The sequence below is a fragment of the Triturus cristatus genome, chromosome 1_2, assembly GCF_964204655.1.
Source record: "Triturus cristatus chromosome 1_2, aTriCri1.1, whole genome shotgun sequence".
Lineage (NCBI taxonomy): Eukaryota > Metazoa > Chordata > Amphibia > Caudata > Salamandridae > Triturus > Triturus cristatus.
The window spans coordinates 908,348,491-908,361,600 of NC_140580.1; positions in this window are offsets into that span (position 1 = coordinate 908,348,491).

A 13,110-nucleotide genomic window follows, 5' to 3' on the forward strand; every position below is an offset into this window, starting at 1 on the left:
CTGTGTCAGGACAGTGGGGGAGTCCCCTCATTGAGCCTCATTCCGTATTCATTGCAGGACTCTGGACATGGATAGGTTTGTTAGCAGTCTGAGGTGACAGAGCTCAAATGCTCATTCCGCCTGGGTAGTTGTTCTCGGATGCATAAGTTCAGGATGTTGCCCTTCTAGGCATATAACAGGTATGCTAAGTTAGTGATATGTTCAGGATAAGCAAACATTCCGTGATTCGGACATGTCTGGGTGATGAGCACTGTCATTCAGATGCCACTGAGGAAGGGGTGGGTGACTTCCCGCTATCCATGGTCCAGAGGTGTTGTATGATATCTTGCTTGGTTTGGGCGGAGGACTGTTCCCTAGCCCGGGCTCCCCGTCCTGACCTGGGCATCATGGACCATAGTGGGCGTGCAGGTTCCCTGGATGAGGGGAGCAGAGGAGAGGGGCTAGCCTCCCTGGAGGGTATGGAAAGCTGCAAGAGCTGTTTGGCTTCTCAAAGGGAAAACATTACTCGGCTTTTGCCCTCCCAGGTAAAGATCAAGGCAAAAGGGTGACCCCATTGATATTTAATATCTACCTCACACAACTTATTTGTAATTGGCTTGAAGTCCCTGCGACGTCACGATGTTACTGGGGCAATGTCCTGGTAAAGTTGGATGGTTTACCCCTTATGAGTTAATTCTGGCTTACTTCGTGAGGCCTTCGAGGTGGTTTCTTTCTCCGTGAAAAAGTGTACTCTAGTGAGGATGTGTGGCACAAGATGCAGGCGTCCTGGGGCCATAGCTATTTGGTAGGCTCTGTCTAGGGTAGGCGGGGAGGCATCATTGTCACCTCTGATTCTGTGGAGTAGCTCTGCTGTGAACGTCAAAATGCCTGAGCCCTCCGCTCCATTAGCGATGCCTCTGATTTGGAGGTTGTTCCTTCTGCTTCTGTTTTCCAAATCCTACTGTTTTAACTGGAGCTCAAAGTGTTGATCTTCTAATGCAGCCATTCTCTTCCAGAGATTCTCCTGTTCTTCTGCCCGATCATCTACAGTATGTTCCAAATCGTCGATTTGTTCCCCAATCTCCGTGATATCTTTCTTCAACTCTTTAAGGCAGGATTTGAATTCAGCTTTGAGAGAGCTGATCTCTGATTTAATTTCTTGGAGGAAGGTGTTCATGTAAACTTGTGTAAGCGGTTTGGTCGTCACCTCCAGCAAGGACTCCATGGGGTCAGGAGTTGGAGGGCCAGACTTGTGCCAAAAGGAAGTAACTAAGTTATCTTTGGTCAGGCTTGGGGAAGGTTCTTTACCCACTTTGGTGCGCGGCATATTCCAGGGAAGGTGCCCCCCTCTAAGTACAACCGGGTCGCTGCCGAGACTCACCGTCCCCAATAGTCTCCGCACAGCCCCCTGTATCCCAGACGGGCAGTGACAGGAACGGTCTTCCAGCTGAGTTGGGCACCGGGGAAGGTGGCGATCAAGTGCTACAATAGCCTCAGCCTTTCAAAACAGGTTATATTAATGTCCAAAGTGCAGCACTATGCAGCAGTTCAATTCCTAATGTCTGGGTATGGTCCCTGGCCTACCTGGCGCGTGGAGGTATTCAGGAGTTGTAGTGGGTGATAATGGTGAAGCTGATGCCTATTGTAAGTCAAGCCGTCACACCACAACGTTGACTGAGTGGGGGCTAGAGCTCGCTAAGACTTCTTTCTCTGGCGGCTGGGTAGGGCCAGACAACAAAGAGAGGTACACTACTGAGGATGAGAGGGCAAGGTAATGTGTTAAAGGGGTTCAGGGTGAGCCAGGTCTAGATAGGAGTCCCCAAAGTGTCACAGGAGCTGCCAGGGAGGTCGGGTCCCGGTCTTTTGCAAGCGGACGGAGCCAGACTGTGCCCCAGGAGCCAGAGGAAGAGAGAAAAAAAGGGTTGGGGGCAGAGCCCAATGCACAATGCCACAGTCGAACCTCCTGTGTCCGGAGACGCGACCCGTAGTCAGGCAGGGACTCCCGACTATTTAAGGGTCCAAGTAGTGGACTTGGCAGTAGGCCAAGGGTGTTAGTAGACATTACAGAAGCAGGGGTGGGGAGTCAATCCCGCTGCAAAATTCAACAGCCGATCGCCCCTTACCTTTCCCGCATGAAAAACTTTCGACAGGCTGTCCCAGTCTCCGGAGGCTTCAGTCCCAAGCCACCGGGTCAGATTCACCTCAAAGTGTGATCCAGGGCCCAGTACCAAGTCCAAGGGGGGCAGCCCCTGCGGCCCTGGGGCCGAAGGGGTCTATCTGATCCAGCCACACAGGGTGTAGGCCCACAACCTCAGTAGTGGATAAGGGTGTGCTATGGGGCAAGGTCTAGCGGGGCCCCCAGTGCTGGGGCTGCCACCGCTCACGTGCCGGCAGTACCAGTGTGGTCCCTCAAGCAGGCACAGCAGGGACCCCAGGCCCGACTCGGATCAGCATTCAGAGGGGCACTCACACCGCCCAATGACCCCAGCTGGTGTCGGCTCCCATGGGCGGTTAAGTGTGCAGCAGGCCCAGACATGGCATGCGAGGTCGCTCAGACCGCCCGAGGCCGCAATCCTCCTACCTCTCCTGCTGGCGGTTCTTCGAGGCTGGGCGCCCCCCACTGGGTTAGGTCCGCTGGTCCAGTGCAGGGCCTCCAGGCCCGCCAACAGAAATCATTCAAGGCCGTGGAGACTGCTCTATGCCGTGGCCCTCACACCTTCCTCCCCGCAACCTCAAGCGACCAGGCACCTCCCTCCAATCGAGTCCGCCACAGGGCCCTGGTGCACTGGCAGGGAATCTCTCACCCCTGACGCGGGGGCCCCATTCCTCCCCGGTGCGCCTCCACTGATGATGCTGCCTCGTTCAATCGGTCCCCCTCAGACTGCCACGCTAAGGTGGTCCATCAGGACCGGAGCAAGGGGTCCACAAGGCTCGCCCAGTTCAATGACTCCGTCACGACCCTCAAAACGGCAGCCGCTGTCCGGTAGCGAGCTCCGCCTTGCAGGATCGCTAGGGTTTCAGATCGGCAGACAATGTGCCTCCAGGCTGTTCTCTGCCACCACAGGTATGCGGGGAGCCCATGGATGGGGAGCCCCGATGTGCTGATGCTGCAGATTTGGCTTTGGAAGGCCGGAGGGACACGGAGACCTCACGAGGCATGTCTTACTCCACTTGCTAAGCCACGCCCCCAATTCCTCATTTATAAGGTGACCCCAAGCTCCTACTTGTGAGCCCTGTTATTTCTTTTGCAACCTCCCTCCCCAGTTATCAATGCCCCTGGTTTCAGAAATTATGCGGGGTTGTTACTTGGAAATATCAGAAAGATTGTTATAAGGCCCTGGGTGGAGTCGAGCAACAAAAGCATACCTCTTTAAACAGTTAGAATGACTTTTTAGGACATCAGTGAAAGCACTTTCAGGAGTACATTCTTCTGTACATGTACAGTGGAGCTGTGCTTCATTGCCATTTGGGGAAATGAGCTCCGTCCAACTAATAGAGTAATTTGCAGAATGTTGGCTGTTTTGCTGTTATACCACAATACTGTTATCACATCAGTTATCATGACATTACCACAAACTTGGAAATAAATGTGGAAGCAATGCTTCCTCTCTTTTCACGCAATTATTCATTTTAAAATAGCACCAACTTTTTGCTTGTGCTCTGGTACTAATAATCATGGACTGTGATAGATTTTTCTAAATAAAACATTGAATGCACTGGAAAAACGATTTCGACATAGTTCACTGGATTTTTTTACAGCATCCAACATATTCTAATGTTCAAAGTTGTATGTCTGGGGCGTGGCGTGGACGCCGACTGGAATGGCCGCCTGACTTCGGAGCTCCGTCGCACCGGGACGGACTTTCAAGACGTACGGAGGATTTTCTGCCCTTTTACCGTCTCTTCTGGCAATTCCCAGCATCGGAGCGTAATGTGCACCTGGTGAGGTCTGGGGGGCCGCTCATTTGTTGAAAATGCCTCATTTTCGGCATATTTACTAAACGCCTCAGCGCGACCGCCATTTTGTTTCCATCGTGACGATTTTACGAAGTCACCGCGTTTGAAAGGAATGCTTCTACTGTGGCTCATTGCTGTTCCCTGAGTCTGCCACGTCTGCCTTGATGCTCCTGAGAGGTGAATTAAATTGATTATTGCACAATGTGGGCGCATAAAGATAGATTCTGCACCAGGGGCTCTTTTGCTGTGACATTTGCGCAATTTTAATGAAGCACCACAGAACTTATTTTCCTTCCAGATAAGTCTCACATGGCGCTAAACCTGCTATTGGGCAATGTTATCTAGCCACCAAGGCTGTATGAATTGTTTCTGGTGGATGCGTTAGGGGGATATATCATTTGGCTCCATGTGGTGTGTTTATTAGCATCAGCTCCTCTGAAGGTCTTTGTTTTTCCTTGAAGTACTGGGAGCCTTTGTGACATCCACGTTAGCAACCAGTATTGTGTACCTGACAGCTCTTTATGGAGTCGGCTGGAAACTAGTTAAAATCTCAGAGTATTAATAATATTTGAATTTCGCTGAGGCGCAGCGCAGTTGAAATGTTGTGAAGGATAACAACTAAACCGCCTGTGCTTTGAACCACTTTACCAGAAACGTATCTTTGGCACTGGTTCAGAAGACCACCAACATCCGGTGCTCCATTCATGCTGGTTTCTGCGCTGCCTCATTGGTCTTTCTGATGGTTCCTGGTTTTCTAACCTGTCTTTCCTCAGTTGCCATTATTAGACAATTCATTGCACAGATCTTGCTGTTTTGCTGTGTTACGCCTTTCCAACTCTGAGATTTAAGATATGCTTACGCAAGGCTAATACACCAGTCTGGAGGAGCTCTTTCATATTCATACTTGCAATTATCTATGCTGCGCACCTTCCTTTCCCATATTGTGGCTCCGACACATTTCACCTAATTGTTCCTGCTGGGTATCTATGTGCTTTAGTCACGTTTGTGCATGTGCTTGCGCTGCAATACTTCCTTCATCTATTCTATTGTCTGTCTACTCCAGTATCTATGGGCAAATTACGCAATCCAAAGTTCGTTTTTGTGCCCTCGAAGAGTTCTTCTTCAGCACCATCTTCATCTTCCTCAACAGTTGACTCTTCTTCTACCACGGATCAAATGGCGTCACCAGTTCCTAATCGCCCTTCCTCGTCCCAGCCAACTTCAAGTAAGTCCTCTCCTCCTACCACGCCATCTAAGCGCCTGAAACAAGACTCTCCCCCGCTGGATAATCCGTCATCTCCTATCTCCATGGAACTTCTCCTGGAGGAGATACGTGCTTTGCGACCGTTTGTTGAGGAGACCAATAATAAAATGCAGCTTTTTGAAACGAAGTGGTCGACTATGGAAAATAGAGTCTCTTCCGTTGAGCACCAGGTTTCAGAGATCCAAGTTAACTCTCAACGTATTTCCTCTCTGGAAAAGTCAGTTCTTGCCCTCCAGCAACATACGGAGGATTTGGAAAATAGAAATAGGAGGAATAACTTACGCATTAATGGTCTACCTGAGTCTTTGGAGGGAGATGATCCTGTTTTGTTTTTCTCCTCCTTCCTCCTAAAATTGTTGGATATGCCTGCTACCACCTCTCTCACTATCCAATGAGCTCACAGACTTGGTCCTCGTTCATCAACTTCAACTAAGCCTCGAGGAGTCATTATTCTCTTTCTGAAATTCACAGATCTACTTCTTGCCCTCTCTGCGGCTCGCTCCAAACGCCAAGTCTCCTGGTTGGGTCAGAGGGATTTTCTTACTCAGGATGTTTCTACTGTTACTGCAGCAAGAAGGAAAGAGTTTTTGAGCCTTCGTGCCCCTCTACGCTCTCTTGGTGGCAGATATGGTTTATTCCACCCTTGCACCTTCAAAGTTACTCATCAGAATCAGACTTGGACTTTTCAAGATCCTGCTGAACTTAAAAACTTTATTCATATTCAGACTAACGCCGGCATGGATACTTCTACTTCTGCTTGTGGTTGATTGTTTATCTCTATTTTTTTTTCTTGCAGGTTTTCTCTGATAATGTTTTTACATTGCTTTTGTTTATTATATTGTTAATTCGCCTTTTGACTAACTCTTCAGACTTTCTATTATGATGCTTTTTAATGTCTGTTGTTATTTTGCTGGTTCTCTTTCTTTTACATTCTCTCTTATACTCCGTTCTTAATACCACTTTTACCTGTTTGATGGCCTGTCTTGTCATTATAGCGTTTCTTATACTTATTTTTCTTATCCAGATCGATTGGTGTCCTCCCCTACTCCCTTATATGGCTCGTCCTCTCATCTCTCGTCCTGGTGCGGTCTGGTGGTCTCCTGGTCCCGGGAGGTCATTCTTGTTTCGTCTCTCCATTGCCCCGTCGTCCTCTTCATGTCCCCTTTAGGTATGTTATCTTCAGTCGTCCTTTTTGGATTTGTACTGTCTCTTCTTGTATTTTTCTCTTTTTACCCTCCCCTTCTTTTCCCTTTGCCTCCGCTCCACTTATTATTTCTTTTTACTCTTCCTCTGTTTATCTTATTCTCCTCTCTTTTTAGTGGTTATGTTTCAGTTTTGTACTTTTTATTTTTCTTGTCATTTATTTTCACTCAGCCTTCTTGTCTAGCTTCTACCCTTTTCCACTTTTTGTCATTTTCTTTCCTTCTATCTGTTGCTGTAGGTATTGTTCCTGTTCATGTTCTCCAGTGTTTAAATTCAGAGTAATTTCCTGGAATGTAAAAGGTTTTCACAATCCTATTAAGCGTCAGAGGATTCTCTCCCATCTCGCTTCATATAGTCCTGACATAGTTCTCTTACAAGAGACTCACCTCTCTGAGGCTGAGTCTCTCAGGTTAAAGCGTGGATGGGTGGGTACGGTTTTATTTTCTCCTTCTACCAATAAGAAGAATGGTGTTGTTATTTTGTGTCATAAAAAGTTAAAATGTAAGGTTTTGCTACAAGAAACAGATTCTGATGGTAGGTGGATATTAGCTAAGTTATCAATCAATTCTCTTCCTCTGACTGTATTTAATGTTTATGGCCCTACACAAGCTGACTTGCTTTTCTGGGGCTCAATTACGAGCAAATGTATTCAACATAAAGATGACCTGTTCATTCTAGGTGGTGACTGTAACCAGATTGTGGATCCCTTTCTTGACCGAAAGTCAATGGTTCGGTTTTTACCTCACAAACCTCACAAACAATTTTTAGATACCATATCTCAAGCATGTCTCACTGACTCTTGGAGACTCTCGCATCCTGACACTCTTGACTTTTCTTTTTTCTCTCCTCCTCACTCATCTTTCTCTCGTCTCGACTATATTTTTCTTTCTCTCTCCTTATCACAAAGCCTGCTTTCTTCTTCTATTGAACCTATACTTATTTCGGACCATGCTCCTATTGTTACGGATCTTGACCTCCTTCCTCCGCATCCCAAGCCCTCTCGTTGGCGATTTAACAATTCTCTTCTTAATGACCCTTTCTTCTCCTCTTCTTTTCGTTCTTTTGCCATTGATTTCTTCCTGTTAAACGATACTTCTGATATCTCCCCCCATCTTCTCTGGGACTCTTTTAAGGCTACAGCTCGAGGGTTTGTTATTGATTTTGTCTCCAAGAAGAAGAAACGTTTTCTTCAGAAGCAGAAATCTATTCTTGCCCATATTAAATCTTTAGAGCATAAGTTCTACTCTTCCCCTAATAATTCCGTCTCTCCGGATCTTATTCGTGCCAAGCTTGAATTCAATAAATCTACTACGGATAATGCTTCGTCGATGCTTCTTCGTAGTAGTGCTCGTTACTATGGCGGTCGCAACAGGGCAGGGAAGCTTCTAGCTAATTATCTTAAGTCACGCAAGGAGCGCTCTTTCATTGACTCTATTTATTCTCCGGACAACACTTTATTGCATAAGGCTCAGGATATTCTTGACCAGTTTCAGTTATTTTATTGTACTCTTTACACACCGGAATCTTCTCCTTCTCCCTCTCTTATCCAAGCTTATTTTGACAACCTTCCTAAACCCTCGTCTTCTCATCTTAGTTTCCCAGATCTGGAAGTTGATCTTTCTTTACATGAGCTCTCTGCAGCTTTGAATACTCTCACCAAAGGTAAAACTCCAGGTCCTGATGGTTTTTCAGTTGAATTCTATTTTCACTTTTCTGACCTTTTACTTCCCAAACTTCTTTCTCTCTTTCAATCGTTTTATCTGTTGGGTAAGGCAGAATGTACATTTCAAGAAGCTACCATATGTCTTATTCCCAAGGATGGTCGCGATCCCAAATTCTGCAAGAACTATCACCCGATCTCTTTAGTAAATGTGGACTATAAGTTGTTTGCTAAAGTACTGGCTTTACGCTTAGATCCTCTAATGCCCCATCTCATTGGTAAGGAGCAATGTGGTTTTGTTAAAGGTCGGCTTACCTCTGATAATTCTCGCCTCTTCCTTAATGTTTTAAATAAGGTTTCTTCTCTTTCTATTCCCTTAGCGGCTATTTCTGTTGACGCAGAGAAAGCCTTTGATAGGGTTGATTGGTCTTTCCTATTTGCATCATTGCGTTGGCATGGTTTTGGTCCTCATTTCATCTCTCTTATTTCTTTGTTGTATTCTTCTCCTAAAGCTTCGGTTTTGGTCAATGGTCAGGTTTCCTCATATTTTCCTCTTCAGGGATGCGTTCGTCAAGGTTGCCCCTTATCTCCTTTACTCTTTGTTCTCGCGCTTGAACTCTTTTTGTCTTCTATCCGTAACAATACCTCCATTTCAGGTTTTCCTTATGGTAATGATCAGTTGAAACTTTCTGCGTATGCAGATGATATTCTTCTATTCATCTCTGCTCCAGAAACTTCTATTCCCTCTCTGCTATCTGAGTTTGATTCTTTCTCACAGGTCTCGGGATATAAAATCAATTCGGATAAAACTGAAATACTTCCTCTTACAAAATTTTGCACTCCTCATGACTTTTCCTCCACTGGATTTGCTTGGAATAGCTCCAAAATTAAATATTTAGGAATATGGTTTTCCAACACTATTTCCTCGTCAATCACCCTAAACATGTCTGCGGTTTTGTCTCGTATTGAACGATTGTTTTCCTCCTGGAACCCCCTCTTTCTCTCTTGGTGGGGGCGAATGGATTCAATTAAAATGATGATAACGCCCATTTTAATTTACATTTTGTCCATGTTACCTATTCATATCCCCGCAATTTATTTTAAACGCAGTGACTCTTGTTTGTCACGATTTCTTTGGAACAAAAAGAAATCTTGAATCTCTTTAGCACAACTTCGTAAACCCAAGTCCAATGGTGGTGTCAATTTTCCAGACTTTCGTCTCTACCATAAATCATTTTCTCTTCGTCAGGCGTCCAGATGGCTTGTGTCAGTTCCTTCTCCTTTTGCTCCTCTTTGGCTTCATATCGAAAAAACGTTGTTGTTGCCTTTCTCTTTTGGAGAGTTCATACGTTTTTCTGCCAAGGCTCCGCACATGTCATTTCCTTTATTTAAACATACCTTTTCTCTCTTAAAGCCTATTTTCAATTCTACACCTATTACTCGGGAATCTTTTCTAGCTTCAACGGTGTGGTATAACTCGCTCATCCTTATAAATAATAGGCCCATATTCTGGAATTCTTGGAGGTCTAAGGGCATCATATGGGTAAACCAGTTTTTTGACGGAGTATCTCCTTGTTCCTTTCCCCAATTTCAGATGTCCTATCGCTGTCCTCGTTCCTTTTTGCAAAAATTTGTTACTCTGATTACACTTCTCCTTGATATTTTTTATTCTCTTCCTTCTTCCCCTCCCTCTGTGTCCCAGGCTCCTCTTCTCAAAATTCTTTCAACCCTTCCCAAAGCCTCTCTCATTTATAAATTCTTTTTATCTCCTAATCCAGATCGCCTTAAGTCTAAAACGGAGCTCTCTTGGGAGGCGGACTTGGGTTGTGATTGGTCCGTTGCCCTATGGGATAAACTTTGGTCCAGATCTTTGAAAATTTCTCGTTCTGCTTCCCTCACTCAATCTTTGTTTTACCTGTATCACAGACTATATTTCTCTCCACTTTCTCTAGCTCGTTTTTCTTCTTCTTCGGAGTCTAATTGTTGGACATGTTCTGCCCCTAACGCTAACCTTTTTCATCTTTTATTCTTATGTCCTTCTGTTTCTCAGTTCTGGAATAATGTTTGGCTATACATCTCTCGTATTTTCACACTCTCGTCTCAGTACTCAATTTCTACCCTTTTTCTAGGCAGTTTATCTGACTCTTTAGATCTTCCTCTACACTCTCACGGTCTTTTTGACCTTATGCTTGCTCTCGCCTTTCAACACATTTCCTCTGATTGGAAATCCCTCACAAAGCTTTCCATACGTCATTGGTGGAACTCTCTATGTCACTTTCATAGGCTTGATACTGCTTTTGCATCCTCCTGTAATCCCACACATAATAGGGATCTCTTCTGGTTACCTCTTACCTTATATTTAGATCGGATGGTTCAGAAGAATGTATCACGTATCACTTCGGAAAATTTTGAGCCACCTTGAGGAAATTGCCTCTTCTTTTATTATATTCACAGTATATGATTTATTTATTGTTATAGTTGTTCTTCTAAGTTGTATTTGATTATTGTTTTGCTTACAGCACTTACTCTTCAGACATACTTTTATTTTTTCACAATATGTTATCAGCATTTTCCCTTTTTCCCCTTTTTTATTTCCTTATCCTTTCCTTTCCTTCCCTTTTTCCCCTTTTTTTTCCTTAACACTGTATAAAATGCTTTTGCTCGTTTCTATATGATATTAGCTTGTTACTGTTATTTTGCTTCTATTTGCTTATTTCTTAAGCCTCTGCTGATATCTTTGTATTGACATTTTCTTGAATAAAGCTTTTCAAACCAAAGTTGTATGTCTGGGAGTGACAAAAAAACTAAAATATTACTGCGTGACTATTCTAAATTTTTCACAACAGTGGCCTATTTATGTGAAGTATAATCCCTTTGTTAAGTCTGGAATGAGAACGGATCTGCGTGGATGACATATTTTAGCAATTATCTAAATTAGTCATAGGCTAGGCTTTGGCATGGCTCCACCCAGAGTTTTACTCTCTCAGCTCATGTTATCAGCTGGTGATGTATGTATAAGTGCTTCCATAAGACTACACAAGGGATCATTTTAAATCTGGAAAAGTAAACAAAACTAATTTGTCGCATTGTTATTTTTCTCCTATATGCATTCCACACATAAAACTATATTTTTTACTACTTTTGCCCAGCATCTAAAACGAGTTTGAAAGGCTTTAATGTGCTAAATAACATTTGTACATACAATGCACTCAAACAGCATTTGTTGAATGCCTGGGTTTACAACTTTGGGGAAACTAAAGCCAGGCCTTTTTGTTTTTGCCAATGCTTGTCAACGCTGCTGAACAATATCCCCGACACTGTGCAGCATGACTATTGTGGAAAAAAGGCACTATGACAGGGATGCTTTTTTGTGTTTTTTTGTATTTACTGAACTGAGTTGGATGTGTAAATAAAACAATAAGTAGTACAATATTATCATGGCATTGTCAAAGGAAGCTAATCCAGGGAGGAAAGCAATACAGAGGTTTGCGGAAGGATCACAAGGGGTGGTACTAGCATGGGTGAGAGAAGAGAACATGGGTAGCTGGAGGAGAGAGAAGCGCACAGGCTAAAGAGACGAATTTGGAGCTGTTGGGGAGAAGCACACAAGGGCGAGCACAACATGGAGGGGGTCGGGGTAGAAGCACGAGTGAGAGACAGCAACATGGAGTGTGTCAAAGCAGGAAGAGAAGTATACGAGGGAAACAGCTGTAAAACACATCCACTGTCACAGAGTGCCTAAACAAAAGGAAACAATTGTGCCGGAAAAGTAAGCAGAGGAAGAACACAAGTAATGAGGTAATGATCCAAGGGAGAGAAAGACACAAGGAGAGGAAGGAAGCACACACAACTGGACAAATAGAAAGCAAGTAAAGGAGAGTGACAAAGTAAAAAAAATGTTAAACAAGGGGTGAGCTCTAAGCCCACTGTAAGTTGACAGCAGTTCTTTGTGCAAAAAGACAGCTTTGATCTCTGGTAAGTGAGACAAAGACAGAAAGTAGGGATGTAGTTAGCTAAAGAGACAGGAAGGGTAGTGTGGTGAAGGACAGAGGACAAGGAGGAATCAAGGCTATACATTTCCAATTGTTCGCCGATACCGCCGCTCTCTTCTGGGCAGGTGCCGCTCACTCTCGGTGGCGAAGCCTCATATTTTACAAGAACAATTCCTTTGCCGACGCAAAGTTAGTGGTGCACACAGAAGTCAATCTTCTTAATACATTTATTTCACCAGTACTGACAAATGTGTTTCAGCCGTGGCGGCCTTTCTCAATGTCAGCGTGAGATAGTACATCAGGTATTTTTAAAGTGCTTAAACATGATATTAGAAAACGGACTCACACAATATCCTGGTTAGTCCAAAATGGCTCCGTCATCTTGGTAGAGTTCCGTATAATAAAACTATACATTTGATAAAATATATATATTTAGTTTAGTGCTTCTAAAAATGAAAAACTTTCAAAATCACTTAACAATTCTGACTGAACAAGAAAGTAGAACTCAGATTCAATTGCTGAGTTCATCGTTGGGAGATTGAAACAACTCTTTTGGGACTTGATGAATTTTGTAATTGAATCTGAGTTGTACTATCTTTCCTTTTGCACATGGAGGATGAGAATCGCTGGAGAGTATCCAATATGATCTTACAATGTGTGAAATATCGATGAATTAGAATATCAGAATTGTTAAGTAAGTTTGAAATTTTTGGAAGCACTAAACTATATATATTTTATCAAATGTATAATATGGCAATGTATTATGGTACTCCTGAAGCCTGCTATAATGGGGTTGTGATTAAACACAGGGGAATACGGAACTCTACCAAGATGGCAGAGCCATTTTAAACTAAATCAGGATATTGTGTGAGCCCATTTTCTAATATCATGTTTAAGCACTTTAAAAATAACTGATGTATTATCTCACGCTGACATTGAGAAAGACCATCAAGGCGAAAACGCGCTTGTTAGTACCGGTGAATTAATGTTATTAAGAAGATTGACGTCTGTGTGCACCATTAACTTTGCATCGGCAAAGGAATTGTTGGAATATA